General features: G+C 43.2%; 1 protein-coding gene across 2 annotated transcripts in view; it reads right to left on the minus strand.

Annotated features, from left to right (window-relative positions):
• The window catches only part of LOC129836541 (leucine-rich melanocyte differentiation-associated protein-like), a 439884-nt gene that overhangs the window by 419647 nt on the left and 2199 nt on the right, over positions 1 to 18038 (minus strand). The window lies entirely within an intron of this gene.

An 18038-nucleotide genomic window follows, 5' to 3' on the forward strand; every position in this document is an offset into this window, starting at 1 on the left:
TTGTGGGTGATAATTGAAATCATAGCTGTAGTCATTACCACTGACAAGTTTCTAAATAATACCCAATAAATTCCATCCACATAGCGGGCGGAGTTGTGACAGCTGGCTGTGGTAAAAACCATAAAGTACAGAATTCCCCCCTCTCTCTCTCCCTCAATCTCTCTGTCTCCCTCCATTCATCCATCCTTTCTCCCACTCTCTCTTTCTTCATCAGTCAGTCTATCCTCTCTCTTTCCCCCTCTGTCCTCGCTCTCCCTTCCTCTCGTCCTCTCTGTGCCAATAAACCGTCAGCCTTTCTCCTCTTCCCTCCAGAGTGTTGGCTGTGTGTCAGCAAGTAGGGCTTTCTACAGGCCTGTAGATCGCGCTCTGTGTCAGTGGCACGCCATCCGTCTTGGGATATACAATAAAAAACGTGACACTCATCAAAGGGAATGGCACCGGTGCCCAGTATATTTTTAATTTGAACAAAAGGAACATAAAGATGTTCCTTTCCATTACGGAATCCAACACCACCACGAGACGGCCTGAGATTAGCGAGCGTTTCGTGGTGGAATGCCTTCCAGAAGGCCGACGGCGATGCTCTGACAGTGATTTAGGGATGAGTCCCTCTCTGCCATGAGTGGGCTTTTATTGTGTTGCAACACAGACATAGATAGGGATTAGAAATCCAGTGTTGGTGAAAGGGACTATACAGCTGGGAGATGACTGGGGGATGACTGGGGGACTATGGGCTAGCTAGGCATGTACTGCTCCATTCATACTACACAGAAAGACCCTGTTGAGTGACTCTAGCTATCATTCAATAGTCTGAGCATACTGCAGATAATTATTTTAAATTTATTTTTATTTCACCTTTATTTAACCAGGTAGGCAAATTGAGAACACTTTCTCATTTACAATTGCGACCTGGCCAAGATAAAGCAAAGCAGTTCGACACATACAATAACACATAGTTACACATGGAGTAAAACAAACATATAGTCAATAATACAGTGAAAAATAAGTCTATATACAATGTGAGCAAGTGAGGTGAGATAAGGGAGGTGAAGGCAAACAAAATATATAAATAAATAAAAATATAAAAAAGGCCATGATGGCGAAGTAAATACAATATAGCAAGTAAAAACACTGGAATGGTTGGTTTGCAGTGGAAGAATGTGCAAAGTAGAGATAGAAATAATGGGGTGCAAAGGAGCAAAATAAATAAATAAATACAGTAGGTAACGAGGTAGTTGTTTGGGCTAAATTATAGATGGGCTATGTACAGGTGCAGTAATCTATGAGCTGCTCTGACAGCTGGTGCTTAAAGCTAGTGAGGGAGATAAGTGTTTCCAGTTTCAGAGATTATTGTAGTTCGTTCCAGTCATTGGCAGCAGAGAACTGGAAGGAGAGGCGGCCAAAGGAAGAATTGGTTTTGGGGGTGACCAGAGAGATATACCTGCTGGAGCGCGTGCTACAGGTAGGTGCTGCTATGGTGACCAGCGAGCTGAGATAAGGGGGGACTTTACCTAGCAGGGTCTTGTAGATGACCTGGAACCAGTGGGTTTGGCGACGAGTATGAAGCGAGGGCCAGCCAACGAGAGTGTACAGGTCGCAGTGGTGGGTAGTATATGGGGCTTTGGTGACAAAACGGATGGCACTGTGATAGACTGCATACAATTTATTGAGTAGGGTTTTGGAGGCTATTTTGTAAATGACATCACCGAAGTCGAGGATTGGTAGGATGGTCAGTTTTACAAGGGTATGTTTGGCAGCATGAGTGAAGGATGCTTTGTTGCGGAATAGGAAGCCAATTCTAGATTTAACTTTGGATTGGAGATGTTTGATGTGAGTCTGGAAGGAGAGTTTACAGTCTAACCAGACACCTAGGTATTTGTAGTTGTCCACATATTCTAAGTCAGAGCCGTCCAGAGTAGTGATGTTGGACAGGCGGGCAGGTGCAGGCAGCGATCGGTTGAACAGCATGCATTTCGTTTTACTTGTATTTAAGAGCAATTGGAGGCCACGGAAGGAGAGTTGTATGGCATTGAAGCTCACCTGGAGGGTTGTTAACACAGTGTCAAAAGAAGGGCCAGAAGTATACAGAATAGTATCGTTTGCGTAGAGGTGGATCAGAGACTCACCAGCAGCAAGAGCGACATCATTGATGTATACAGAGAAGAGAGTTGGTCCAAGAATTGAACCCTGTGGCACCCCCATAGAGACTGCCAGAGGCCCGGACAACAGACCCTCCGAACCAGGCGAGGCAATCATTAGAGAAACCAAGGCTGTCGAGTCTGCCGATCAAAAGCCTTGGCCAGGTCAATGAATACGGCTGCACAGTATTGTTTCCTATCGATGGCGGTTAAGATATCGTTTATGACCTTGAGCGTGGCTGTGCACCCATGACCAGCTCTAAAACCAGATTGCATAGCGGAGAAGGTATGGTGGGATTCGAAATGGTCGGTAATCTGTTTGTTAACTTGGCTTTCGAAGACCTTAGAAAGGCAGGGTAGGATAGATATAGGTCTGTAGCTGTTTGGGTCAAGAGTGTCCCTCCCTTTGAAGATGGGGATGACCGCAGCTGCTTTCCAATCTTTTGGAATCTCAGACGACACGAAAGAGAGGTTGAACAGGCTAGTATTCGGGGTTGCAACAATTTCAGCAGATAGTTTTAGAAAGAAAGGGTACAGATTATCTAGCCCGGCTGATTTGTAAGGGTCCAGATTTTGCAGCTCTTTCAGAACATCAGCTGACTGTATTTGGGAGAAAGAGAAATGGGGAAGGCTTGGGCGAGTAGCTGAGGGGAGGGCGGTGCTGTTGACCGAGGTAGGGGTAGCCAGGTGGAAAGCATGGCCAGCCGTAGAAAAATGCTTATTGAAATTCTCAATTATAGTGGATTTGTCAGTGGTGACAGTGTTTCCTATCTTCAGTGCAGTTGGAAGCTGGGAGGAGGTGTTCTTATTCTCCATGGACATTACAGTGTCCCAGAACTTCTTTGAGTTTGTGTTGCAGGAAGCAAATTTCTGCTTGAAAAAGCTAGCCTTGGCTTTTCTAACTGCCTGTGTATATTGGTTTCTAGCTTCCCTGAAAAGTTGCATATCACGGGGGCTGTTCGATGCTAATGCAGAAAACCAACAGAAAAACATCCTATGGCGAAGGGAAGTCAGGTCAGGAGAGAACCAAGGGCTATATCTGTTCCTGGTTCTAAATTTCTTGAATGGGGCATGCTTATTCAAGATGGTGAGGAAGGCATTTAAAAAAAATATCCAGGCATCCTCTACTGACGGGATGAGATAAATATCCTTCCAGGATACCTCGGCCAGGTCGATCAGAAAGGCCAGCTCGCTGAAGTGTTTCAGGGAGCGTTTGACAGTGATGAGTGGAGGTCGTTTGACCGCTGACCCATTACGGATGCAGGCAATGAGGCAGTGATCGCTGAGATCTTGGTTGAAAACAGCAGAGGTGTATTTGGAGGGCAAGTTGGTTAGGATGATATCTATGAGGGTACCCGTGTTTACGGAATTGGGGTGGTACCTGGTAGGTTCATTGATAATTTGTGTGAGATTGAGGGCATCAAGCTTAGATTGTAGGATGGCTGGGGTGTTAAGCATGTTCCAATTTAGGTCGCCTAGCAGCACGAGCTCTGAAGATAGATGGGGGCAATCAGTTCACATATGGTGTCCAGAGCACAGCTGGGGGCAGAGGGTGGTCTATAGCAGGCGGCAACGGTGAGAGACTTGTTTTTAGAGAGGTGGATTTTTAAAAGTAGAAGTTCAAATTGTTTGGGAACAGACCTGGATAGTAAAACAGAACTCTGCAGGCAATCCTTGCAGTAGATTGCAACACCGCCCCCTTTGGCCGTTCTATCTTGTCTGAAAATGTTGTAGTTAGGGATGAAAATGACAGAATTTTTGGTGGTCTTCCTAAGCCAGGATTCAGACACTGCTAAAACATCCGGGTTGGCAGAGTGTGCTAAAGCAGTGAACAAAACAAACTTAGGGAGGAGGCTTCTAATGTTAACATGCATGAAACCAAGGCTATTACAGTTACAGAAGTCATCAAAAGAGAGCGCCTGGGGAATAGGAGTAGAGCTAGGTACTGCAGGGCCTGGATTCACCTCTACATCACCAGAGGAGGAGTAGGATAAGGGTACGGCTAAAAGCTATGAGAATTGGTCGTCTAGAACGTCTAGAACAGAGAGTAAAAGGAAGTTTCTGGGGGCGATAAAATAGCTTCACGGTACAAAGGTATGGTATGATGTGAATACAGTGGAGGTAAACCTAGGTATTGAGTGATGATGAGAGATATTGTCTCTAGAAACATCATTGAAACCAGTTGATGTCATCGCATGTGTGGGTGGTGGAACTGAAAGGTTGGATATGGTATAGTGAGCAGGGCTAGAGACTCTACAGTGAAATAAGCCAATAAACACTAACCAGAACAGCAGTGGACAAGGCATATTTACATTAAGGAGAGGCATGCTTAATCGAGTGATCATAAGGGTCCAGTGAGTAGAGGTTGGTTGGGGTCACGGAGATCCAGACAGCTGGCCGGGTAGCTGGCTATCGGTAGCAAGATAGCATAGGATGGAGGTCTATTTTTAGACACCTCGTGCGTTTCCGTCGGTAGATTAGTGGGGTTCCGTGTGGTAGAGGGGATCAATCCAATTGGCAAAATAGATATAGTGACCCAAGAAAAAGATTGTCCGATATACTTATTCAGATAGCAGCCGATAAGACAGCTAAAGATTAGCGGGCCCCAGATGAGCGTTCAGGTAACTTCGCGACGGAGGTGCCAGTTGGATAACTCCCTCGGGCAGATAACGTCGGTAGTCAGTCGTGAAGGCCCGGTGGGGCTCCGCATTTGTAGTAAAAAAAAAAAAAAACAGGTCCGGATAGGTGATTGTAGCCCAGGAATGGCTGATGGAACTCTTCAGCTGGCTAGCTCCGGAATAATTTAAGTTTGCTCCGGGATCAACGTAAGCCAATAGTCACACGGTTTGCAGCTAGCTAGCTGCGAAATGAAGGTGTAAGTGTCCAGAGCTTGCGGTTGAAATCCGGGGATATGGAGAGAAAAATAGGTCCGGTATGTTCTGGTCTGAGTCGCGTTGTACAAAAGTGCCGATAGATTATCGAGCTAAAGGAATAGCTGATGACCACAAAACGTGGTTAGCTGAAATACTAACGTTAGCCAGTAAACCGGCTAACTTCTGGCTAGCTTCTGGCTAGCTCCTGGCTAGCTCCTGGCTAGCTCCTGGCTAGCTCCTGGCTAGCTCCTGGCTAGCTCCTGGCTAGCTCCTGGCTAGCTCCTGGCTAGCTTCTGGCTAGCTTCTGGCTAGCTTCTGGCTAGCTTCTGGTTAGCTTCTGGTTAGCTTCTGGTTAGCTTCTGGTTAGCTTCTGGTTAGCTTCTATTGTTGATTTTCAGATTTGAGGTAAATAATACTTTTTTTGTAATTGGTGAGGCAAGTTGCAGGAAAGCTTTTTGTAGTTGAGTTCTTGGATAATAAAATATATAAAAGATATGCGAAGAAAGGTGTAAAATGTATATATATACACAGGACACGACAATACGAGAACAAAATGACGTCTGAACTGCTATGCCATCTTGGGCTTTATCCCAAGATAATCCTTACTAGATTAGGGAGTATGCCTCACCTATCGATAAAATCCCTTGCTAGTGTGATTTAAAAAAGGGATCCTACACAGTCATTTGTTTATTTGGATCCCCATTAGCTTTTGCAGAAGTATCAGCAGGTCCACACAAAGAAACCATGTCAAAACATTATTGGTTGTACTCTTGGTTTGGTCAAGCCCCTGCAGACTTGGGCTTGTATTTATAAGCATCCCAGAGTAGGAGTGTTGACCTGTCCACGTAATCTTATTCATTATGATCTAAAAGGCAACACTGATCCTGAAATGGGCCCAGTCTTCTCCATGGTACCTGTAGTGCTTCATTACAGTCAGAATCAGTACTCTATGTAAACACAGAGAGCGAGATAGTTTGCTCTAAACCAGGACCATATTGCTGCCTCGCTGCAGTTTGGCTGCAACATGTGTGGGATTTTTTTTTATATCTGATACAAGATTGTCATCTTACCAAAACAGAGAGTGCGTGACTTGCCCGCGAGAATATTTCTAAACAAATTTGGAAAAACTACTAATGTTCTCTTCCCCTTGTCTTTCTTTTTTTGAGCATTCATTGAGGTCCTCCCTCTCCAGCAGGATTTCATTTGACTAAGTGCTATGGTTCCGTTTACTTTGACACATGGGCATCAGATGCTGATAGCAAAACCTTTGATGAACCCTTTCTACAAACACACACAGTTGTAATGTGTTTAGCATTACCAGTTCTCTCCAGGCTATGGTATGTTCCTGTTCTGCTTTTCACACAGCATTGATGAACATTAGCCAGAAAGCAGAGGCTGGCTAACCCTGGTGTGATGGGACGGGTGGGCTGGGGTCGGCCTGGAGAGTATTCAGGAAAGGACGCCTAGCGTTCTATGAGAACAAAGCCAGCAGGCAAAACTGGTTGTGATGATGTCATTACAATCAGAGTATACCAGTGCTAGTAGGAAACTAGCTTTGTCTGCTGAGAATCAACAGTTCAACTGACAGCAACCATCTCCAGGTTAAGGTGGTTAGACTACAGATGTGGGATCTTAATTTGATCACTCTTTTCCTGCACCGCTTCGTGCTTTACATACATTCACTGAAAACCCACACTAACACACAGTTATTTTAACAGTATTGCACTTTTCATGTAGCCTGCTTTTTGGCCAGCTAATAGCCTAACCACAGATGAAGCAACATTATGGACTAAATGCTAAAATGTTGTCACCGCTGGATTATTTTTGCTGTGACAATATAGGTCAAATTAAGATCCTACATCTGTACGTTAGAGGGACAACAGAAAATACATACTTTACAATAAGCTGTACAGATCCTAGTTACAGATATACTTACATGCAATTTCAATTATAATGTCTTGTTGTAATTGCATGTCGTGAGTAGCTAATTTGTAATTACTTTATGAGTAGCTAATTTGAAACATGGTTATTCTATGAATAGGAAGAACTTAAAGTCAACTTAGTGTTGCCAAAGCTAGTAACTCTTAGTGTTATTTCCTCCTAGAAGATACCACAGTGTTTCATCAACTACCATGAGATTGCAAGTTGTCATTACTGGACAAAGATGCACAACAACTGGCGAGACGAGGAAGAACAACAGACTGACAACTCATTACATCCATTCCATCTAGTCCCATTATTCTCTCAATTTTCTCTCCCATCTCTGCACTTTCCCCTGAGTGGTCCATCACTGTGAAAATTGTTCCAATGAAAATTAAAATGGAGTGTTTTCAATAGGACAGAATTGATGTGAAATTGCATATAGCTTCCAATATGAATATATTACTTCCTGGTCGGCTAGCTTTGTCTCTCTTATCTCTCTGTTTTAAATCTGTCTGGAGGAACACTGTATTGGCCCTAATTCATGAGATGCAAACCTGGTTATACAGAATATTACTCCTAAATGGGACTGATAGATCAGATATGAAATATATACAAACCAGCGCCAAGTCAAACACACGGACACACACACCACACACTCCCAGTTAAGTAATTTGAAGTCTTCATACAGACGGTTTTTCATACCCCCCCCCCCTACCCCCAACTGACACTTTATCTGCATACTCCGCAGACCGAAAACTCAGCCAAGACAATGACAGCCTCTCTCTCCCTTGTCACTTCTCATTTCAGCCCCAGTCTGATGGCTCTTACTGGGTTTATGCCAATAATATTCCCCCCTCCCCTCCTCTGGTTCCCCATAAAACACCCAGTGTCTAGCTCTGATGGAAAAGGAGCACTTCATGTCTGTGACACCCATTTGTCAATTAGCAGGCCCCTTTCCCTGTTGACATACGGAGACTTGAAAGACGGAGCGCCGCCTGTGACGCATTAAGAGAGACAGATGAGTGAGGCGTGTGGCGGAGTAATACCATAATGTGCTTTAGATATGAATATAAAACGACATGGATGACAGGCCATACAAGGTTTTATTTCATTTCGAAGTAGTAACCGGGGGTCCCCTCCCTACGTTGTCTTCCTTTTTCTGTTTTCATCACACTACTAACATCTCATTTGACAGGCTGGGCGACATTTAGAGCACTTTAGTTCGTTTTTATTACTTGTGAGTTAGCATACTTGATTTTCCATTAAAATGCCAAATGGCTGCCATGGCTGACGTACTGTAGCCTTATCCTACACACACCGGTGGAGGAGGGTTGATCTGCAATGCAAAAACTCCACGTTCATCTCTCTCTACAGCTTTGGGTGGGTGTGGGGGGGAGCAGGGAACAGCAGCCGTGGTTCATTGGATGACAGTAGAGCACATGATGGGACATCAAGATTGATCTTGTCCTGGTTAAAACACAGTCATGATGGGTCTTGTCCTGGTTAGAGCACACAGTTACTGTATATCATTGTGCTGAATAATGTAAGACTTTAGATGACTTTGACTATTGAGACCCAATAGGTTCATATCGTCTATTTCTGCACATACTGTACTAAGGGGAGCACTTACATCATCAATAAAAGACGAGTGAGATAGTGAGATGTATCTGTTCAGTACAGAGTAGAGGACAGTGATCACCACAACATACATTACCAGTCAAAAGATTGGACCCACCTACAAATTCCAGGGCTTTTCTTTTTTTTTTTATTACAATTTTCTACATTGTAGAATAATAGTGATGACATCAAAACTGTTAAATAAATCAAAATATATTGTTTATGTGATTCTTCAAAGTAGCCACCCTTTGCCTTGAGGACAGCTTTGCACACTCTTGGCATTCTCTCAACCAGCTTCATGAGGTAGTACCCTGGAACGCATTTCAATTAACAGGTGTGCCTTGTTAAAAGTTAATTTGTGGAATTTCTTTCCTTCTTAATGCGTTTGAGCCAATCAGTTATGTTGTGACAAGGTAGGGGTGGTATACAGAAGATAGCCCTATTTGGTCAAAGACCAAGTACATATTATGGCAAGAACAACTCAAATAAGAAAAGACAAACAACAGTCAATCATTACTTTAAGACATGAAGGTCAGTCAACACAGAAAATTTGAAGAATCTTTAAGTACAGTTGCAAAAACCATCAAGAGCTAAGATGAAACTGTCTCTCATGAGAACTGCCACAGGAAAGGAATACAGAGTTACCTCTGCTGCAGAGGATAAGTTCATTAGAGTTACCAGCCTCAGAAATTGCAGCCCAAATAAATGTAGTAACAGACACATCTCAAAATCAACTGTTCAGAGGAGACTGCATTAAATCAGGGCTTCATGGTCGAATTGCTGCAAGGAAACCACTACTAAAGGACACCAATAAGAAGAGACTTGCTTGGGCCAAGAAACACGAGCACTGGACATTAGACCGGTGGAAATCTGTCCTTTGGTTTGGAGTCCAAATTTGAGATTTTTGGTTCCAACCGCCATGTCTTTGTGAGACGCAGAGTAGGTGAACGGATGATCTCCGCATGTGTGGTTCCCACCGTGAAGCATGGAGGAGGAGGTGTGATGGTACTTTGCTGGTGACACTGTCTGTGATTTATTTAGTGGGTCTATCATTTGTATTTCAACAGAACAATGACCAAAGACACCTCCAGGCTGTGTAACGGCTATTTGACCAAGAAGGAGAGTGATGGAGTGCTGCATCAGATGACCTGGCCTCCACATTCACCCAACCTCAACCCAATTGAGATGGTTTGGGATGAGTTGGACTGCAGAGTGAAGGAAAAGCAGCCAACAAGTGCTCTGTTAATGTGGGAACTCCTTCAAGACTGCTGGAAAAGCATTCCAGGTGAAGCTGGTTGTGATAATGCCAAGAGTGTGCAAAGCTGTCATCAAGGGAAAAGGTGGCTACTTTGAGGAATCTAAAATACGTTTTGATTTGTTTAACACCTTTTTGGTTACTATATGATTACATGTGTTATTTCATAGTTTTGATGTCTTCACTATTATTATACAATGTAGAAAATAGTAAAATAATGAAAAACCCTTGAATGAGTAGGTTTGTCTAAACTTTTGACTGACACTGTACATCTGAACACTACGACGCAGCTGTGATCACCACAATATACATCTGAACACTAGGACGCAGCAGTGATCACCACAATATACATCTGAACACTAGGACGCAGCAGTGATCACCACAATATACATCTGAACACTACAACGCAGCAGTGATGACCACAATATACATCTGAACACTACAACGCAGGAGTGATCACCACAATATACATCTGAACACTACAACGCAGCAGTGATGACCACAATATACATCTGAACACTACAACGCAGGAGTGATCACCACAATATACATCTGAACACTACAACGCAGCAGTGATGACCACAATATACATCTGAACACTACAACGCAGGAGTGATCACCACAATATACATCTGAACACTACAACACAGCAGTGATGACCACAATATACATCTGAACACTACAACGCAGCAGTGATCACCACAATATACATCTGAACACTACGACGCAGCAGTGATCACCACAATATACATCTGAACACTACGACGGAGCTGTGTGGCTCAATAAAACGCTCCCCAAAGTTACCAGTGTGTGTACCTTTGGCATCCATCTTGATCTGTATACAAGTACCACTACAGTTGAGACCTACTGCATGTGATGAGACAACAGGCTACACAGGACCCTATCCCTCTCATTTCCAATCAGAAACAAGAACACAGCCGATTAAAGTATAAAAAGTAACATTTTAGACATTTGAAGCCGAGCGTGGTGGTGACAAGTAGGAAACCTGTCAAATTGTTTGTAAAGAGACATTTCTGGAAAATAAGTCTCAAAGTCATGTTTCGTCTGAACAGAGATGTAACTCGTCTGTTGCACTGAAACAACCAGATAATGTTAGTATGTATTCTCCTCAGGTGTCATATATGATATTACAGCAGGTAACGGATTGAAACCCCTACGACAGACACTGGCTCTAGTAGTAACCATTAGACAGTAGTGGTGTCTACAGTGTATTCCCCATCGTCGCAATGTCTCTCTCTCTCACACACACACACACACACACACACACACACACACACACACACACACCTGACCTAAAACTAAGTGGACAACACAATAATATCCACCCCTGTCCTCCAACTGCTACATTGGTCTCGGAGTCTCACTCTCTCAACACATCAATGAGGCAGCCTGACAGGTTGGCATGGGGATAGGAGGTGTAGGTGTGACAGGCTGCTACACCAACTTTATCTCCTGACTTTACCTTCCCAGCAACACACACACACATACTTCAGTGACAGGTGCTGCCTCATTTTCACTGGCATTCATTGTCAAGTTAGTGGATGAGAGCTGTTAACTGGGCTGACGGATATAAACATATTATACTGAAGACAGTCCACTCCCACTGTCTGACAAAGTGTCAGTCGTCAAGGCAGTTTGCACTTGGGTTACTTTTGGCGTCATCGAAATGGGGTCACAATTGTGAAACAGTGGTGTGTCTACAGAGCGGTACCGTGAAACAAATCTTGATAGGGGCGAGGAGACTTCAAGCACTTGTTTTGAAGTGATTCATAACAAGTACAGGCGGTATCACAGAGAGTTCCTCGCATCAGGGACAGACTACATGTTTTACACACAGCTGTGGGACTGGTTCCTTTGTCCTCAAGGGGAGTTCTTATGGGGATAACTACGACCCTGAGCTAGCGAGAGAAAGAGCGAGCGAGCGAGAAAATAGCTGACACCACCCATCACTCTACTTCCTGATTCGTTTATCACCGTCACGTCTACTCTCTAATTGAATTTCACAGCTCCACCCAATCATGTGACCTCCACAGCCTCCAATCATCGCAAAGAATGCTTTTATTAAAGGGTGGTTAATTTACACTATGCAACAGGATCAGTTGTTTCATTAGGCCACAGACCAGAAAACTCCAGAACGTACAGGAACCAGAGTTCTGCTGGTCAGAAATTAAATACTGGCCCTAGATATGAGATGGTGGGAGCTGGAAAAATGAGATGTCTTGATGACATGAATACAAGCCTCACCAGTAATAAGTTTAGAGGGAAATCAAATAGTTTGTAATCCAACACCTAATACACAACCATCAGTCAATCAATCAATACTATTAGTGCCAAATGGCTTGGGTAACTTCTCCTCTTTTCAGAGAATCATTTGAAGTCCAATAATAATATCTGAAATCTAAGATTCCCCCTTAACCAAATGAAATATTAATAATGAAATGAGAAATGTCAGAGATATACATATTTTGATTTTGGACATCAAGTTCTTAATGTGACGCGATCAAGAACATAAATGCGGGCCTTGATCTTTTCTAAAACCAACACAAATGATTTTATTTAACTTGGCAAGTCAGTTAAGAACAAATTCTTATTTACAATGACGGCCTACCAAAAGGCCTCCTGCGGGGACGGGGGCTCGGATTAAAAATAAAAATATAGGACAAAACACACATCACGACAAGCAAGACACCACAACATTACATAAAAAGAGACCTAAGACAACAACATTGCAGCAACACTTGACAACACAGCATGGAAGCAACACCAAATGAAAACAACATGGTAGCAACACAACATGGCAGCAGAACAAAATGGTAGCAGTACAAAACATGGTACAAACATTATTGGGCACAGACAACAGGACAAAGGCAAGAAGGTAGAGACAACAATACATCATGCAAAGCAGCCACAACTGTCAGTAAGTGTCCATGATTGAGCCTTTGAATGAAGCGATTGAGATTAAACTGTCCAGTTAGTGTTTTTTTTGCAGCTCGTTCCAGTCGCTAGCTGCAGCGAACTGAAAAGAGGAGCGACCCAGGGATGTGTGTGCTTTGGGGACCTTTAACAGTATGTGACTGGCAGAACGGGTGTTGTATGTGGAGGATGAGGGCTGCAGTAGATATCTCAGATAGGGGGGATTGAGGCCTAAGAGGGTTTTATAAATAAGCATCAACCAGTGGGTCTTGCGACAGGTATACAGAGATGACCAGTTTACAGAGGAGTATAGAGTGCAGTGATGAGTCCTATAAGGATTGGTTGCAAATCTGATGGCCGAATGGTAAAGAATGCTCGAGAGCACCCTTACCTGCTGATCTATAAATGTCTCTGTAATCTAGCATGGGTAGGATTGTCATCTGAATCAGGGTTAATTTGGCAGCTGGGGTGAAAGAGGAGCGATTACGATAGAGGAAACCAAGTCTAGATTTAACCAGCTTTGATATGTGCTGAGAGAAGGACAGTGTACTGTCTAGCCATACTACCAAGTACTTGTATGAGGGGACTACCTCAAGCCCTCAGAGGTAGTAATCACACTGGTGGGGAGAGGGGCATTCTTCTTACCAAACCACATGACCTTTGTTTTTGGAGGTGTTCAAAACAAGGTTAAGGGCAGAGAAAGCTTTGTTGTAGAGCGTTCAACACAAAATCTGGAGAGGGGCCAGCTGAGTAGAAGACTGTATCATCTGCATATAAATGGACGAGAGAGCTTACTACTGCCTGAGCTATGTTGTTGATGTAAATTGAGAAGAGTGTGGGGCCTAGGATTGAGCCTTGGGGTACTCCCTTGATGACCGGCAGTGGCTGAGACCGCAAATGTTCTGACTTTATACACTGCACTCTTTGAGAGAGGTATTTAGCAAACCAGGCAAAAGACCACTCAGATACACCAATACTCCTTAGCCAGCCCACAAGAATGGAATGGTCTACCATATCAAAAGCGTTGGCCAAGTCAATAAAAATAGCAGCACAACATTGCTTAGAATCAAGGGCAATGGTGACATCATTTAGGACTTTTAAGGTTGCTGTGACACATCCACAATCTGACCAAAAACCAGATTGCATAACAGAGAGAATTCTATAGACATCAAGAAAGCCAGTCAGTTGATTATTCACAAGTTTTTCCAAACTTTTGATAAACAGGGCAAATAGAAATAGGCCTATAACTGTTAGGATCAGCTTGATCTCCCCCTTTAAATAAAGGATGACCGTGGCTGCCTTCCAAGCAATGGAAACCTCCCCAGAAAGGAGAGACAGGTTAAAAAAGTCAGGGATAGGCTTGGCGATGATAGGGGCAGCAACCTTAAAGAAGAAAGGGTCTAAACCATCTGACCCAGATGTTTTTTTGAGGTCAAGTTTAAGGAGCTCTTTTAGCACCTCGGACTCAGTGAATGCCTGCAAGGAGAAACTTTGTAGTGGGGCAGGGGAAAAGGAGAGAGGAGCATCAGGGCTAGTCGCATTAGAAGTGATGGGAGATGAGGAATTGTTGGACGGGCAAGGAGACATGGCTGAGTCAGGATTCCTGACTTAATGAAGTGGTGATTAAAGAGCTCAGCCATGTGTTTCTTGTCAGTAACAACCACATCATCAACATTAAGGGAGATGGGAAGCTGTGAGGATGAGGGTTTATTCTCCAGGTCTTTAACCGTTTTCCAGAACTTCTTGGGGTTAGACCCAGAGAGAGAAAACTGCTCCTTAAAGTAACGAACTTTGGCCTTCCAGATAGCCGAGTGCACTTATTTCTCATTTGCCTGAACGAGAGCCAGTCAGCCTGAGTATGCGTGTGCCGAGCCTTTCGACAAATGGAATTCTTGAGGTGGAGTAACTGCCAGATCACATTCGAAACAGGGGCGGAATCTGTTTTTAATTCTCATTTTCTTTATGGGGGTGTGTTTGTTAACAATACCACTAAAAATATCCAAAAAGAAGGTCAAAGCGCCTTCGACAGAGGGGAACAAGCTGATTCTATACCAATTTACTGAGGCCAGGCCATGAAGGAAGGCTTGCTCATTAAAGTTTTTTAACAAGCATCTATGACAAATCAGGACAGGTTGTTTCAACGAGCAGACATTACCAACACAAGCTGTAAAACAGTGATCACTAAGGTCATTACAGAAAACGTCAGACTGATACCTATCAGGATTATTTGTGAGGTTAACATTGAGGAGAGTAGCCTTTTCTGGGTGTTTGGAGTCATACCTTATGGGATTGGTAATAATCTGAGAGGGATTTAGGGAGTTCCATTGCTTTAAGACTTGGTCAGGTGTTTTAAGCATGTCCCAGATTAGGTCACCTAGCAGGACAAATTCAGACTTAGTGTAATGGGCCAGGAGAGAGCTTAGGGCAGGTAGAGTACAGGCCGGTGCTGATGGAGGACGATAGCACCCAGCAACAAAGAGCTATTTGAAAGTTTAATGCTTAAAACCAGCAAATCAAATTGTTCAGGGACAGACAACTGAGCACTGAAGGTGATCCTTGGTAAAGATTGCCACTCCAACACCTTTAGAAGATCTGTCTTGCCGAAAAAGGTTATAACCAGAAAGGTTAACATCAGTGTTCAAAACACTATTTCTTAACCACATCTTAGTAATGACCAACACATCTGGATTGGAGCTGTGAACCCACACTTTCAATTAATCCATTTTAGGTAATACGCTTCTAGTGTTAACGGTGCAGAAAACCTAGGCTTTTACAAGAGCAGAAATCAGTGAAACAGAGTACGAGTCAAAATTGGGTAGATGGGCCAGGGTGTACATGCACATTTCCAGATATGATCAGCAGTGATACAATCAGGGCACGGCAGAGAACAGGGAGAGCTCTGCAGTGTTGATTTTTTATGACATTTGAATGTGCATCAGATGGCAACAAGATCATATTGTACAGCAATTGCATCAGGTAAATTAGGCCTGTAGCAGTCAACTTCCATGAAGCCATCTGTAACAGCTAACAAGCTTCCATGTCCTGTATGGAAGGTAGACATTACTGTATTTTAGAGCTATGCAACATGGACAATCTGTCTAGCTATATCCTCTTCGCACACATCCAGTGTATGAGGAATAGGTAGGGAAATAATAGCCTGGTTCCAGATCTGTTTGTGCTGTCTTGCTAACTAATTACCATAAGAGTCGGCAAGACGGTACAAACAGATCTGAGACCAGGCTAGGGAAACAATAAAAATCACCTCACCACAACTGGATGATGGGGATACAAATTGTCCTACTTACGCCTGCCTAAATGTCGACTGCATGAACTTTACACAACCTCTCACCAATTGATTGTACAATGTACACACATATATTTTCAGTTTGTGAGTGTGTGATATGGGGGTTGGAGACATGAATATTTCAACATTATAAAGAACAACTTTAATAAACAATGGAAACACTGCCATGTTGATCTGAGCCTTGCTGTTGGAAAACCACATCAGTGTCCAACTTTAGGGTGTCGCAGATGCACCTTCCCCAACCTCACTCCTCAACTTTCATCTACAGTTGGTTGCTCTCGCCTTACCACTCAAACGAGCCCATAGACTACATACGACTAGAAGTTTTTTGTTACCACTGACTGCAACCAACCTATCCAGGAGAAACTCAGGACCCTGGACACACAGTATAACCATGGCTGTATGATTGTATTGAAGTCAATTTCGATAAATCAATAGCCTTCAAAGGACTATCTCTCTGCCTCCTATGTCTCTAGAGTTTCTGCCTAGGATGACTCTAAGGTTAGTGAAAGGCACAAGTCAAACCACAAAACAACTGTACACACTGTTCATAACCTGTACAAAAAGGTATATAAACATATCTACAATGTATCTAATATAATATATAACATATATATTATATAGAAACATACCTATAATATAACATATTTATAATGTAATAGATATGAGAATGTGATCATTCATTATTCAAGATAAGGCTGATCGAAAAAATAATGTCATCCACATTTGAATGACATCAATCAACACATTTACTAAAAGATCTAGCCTACTAACTGTTCTCTTGTTATTAACTGTGTAATAACAACTCAAAACCCAACAGCAACTGACCAACCAGACTAACATTATTACATCCATTGAAGAAGGCTGCAGTTTACACATTTTACCACATTGCCTTTGTTTCACATTCAAGGGGGGCAATCATGTCTGAAATCTTCAGAGTTTGACGCCCTCTGCGAATGAAAAGGCAGGCAAATCAAACTCCAGCAAAAACAACGCAAGTTTTTCAATCGCTGCGGTTCATTAGGATTATTAATGCTCTGATAAGCACACATTTATTCACCACAGACTGGGCTGGGGCGCGGGACAGCAATTATTAACGTGACAGGACTCGGGCGCAAAGCGAATCAATTAAACTAGAATCCACATTTCCAGCACAGACAATGCTGGACGACGACAATTTTCGACGACGTGACATAAAGAGCGTCCATTCAGAGGCCTTTCAAGGCCCTGACAGGTCAAGAAACAAAAGCACCTTCTAACCATCATCTCTCCTCTTTTAGTTGTCAGATAAACTTTGCCAGTCCTGCTGCTGAGATGACTGAGACGGCACCCCCCCCCCCCCCCCTCGCTCTGAACCAGCTGCCACAAGGTGATTCTTCAGGTCCTGTCAGAAGGATCTTTTATTCTATTTGGCCCCTGCATTAACATGTCACATTTATTGATCAGGCCTTTAATTCAGCCACAGTGTGGTAGCAGCCACCCCAGCTCTCCGCTGCTCAGTGTCTCCTAAATAGCACCATATTCCCTATAGCCAACTACTTTTGACCAGGGCCCGAAGACTGCCGTTTGGGATGCAGTCCGAGGCTCTCACATGGTTTTTGATGTCCCTCTGACATGCCAGACCCCATAGTGGACGTAATGTGAACATATTCAATTGCACTTAATGCAGATATTGCAAAGATCCTGCCCTTCACACAGCTATGACAAAAAAATGTAAGCAAGGCAATTAACCCTAATTGTGCCTCTGCTAAAGAGTGTCTGCTAAATTACTAAAATGTACACGTACAATGGGCACATCGGGATCTTTCTACTGAGATACATCAACCTATCTTTTTCAGATAAGGTGGTAAAAACAATGAAGGCAGGTCAGTGTACCATCCATCTACACTGAGTAAAACAAACATTAGGAACACCTTCTTAATATTGAGTTGCGTCCACCCACCACCACACTGATGACTGCATGACTATGCAAGTCCTGTATGCAATACTATTTATAA

This window comes from Salvelinus fontinalis, chromosome 37, assembly GCF_029448725.1.
Source record: "Salvelinus fontinalis isolate EN_2023a chromosome 37, ASM2944872v1, whole genome shotgun sequence".
Lineage (NCBI taxonomy): Eukaryota > Metazoa > Chordata > Actinopteri > Salmoniformes > Salmonidae > Salvelinus > Salvelinus fontinalis.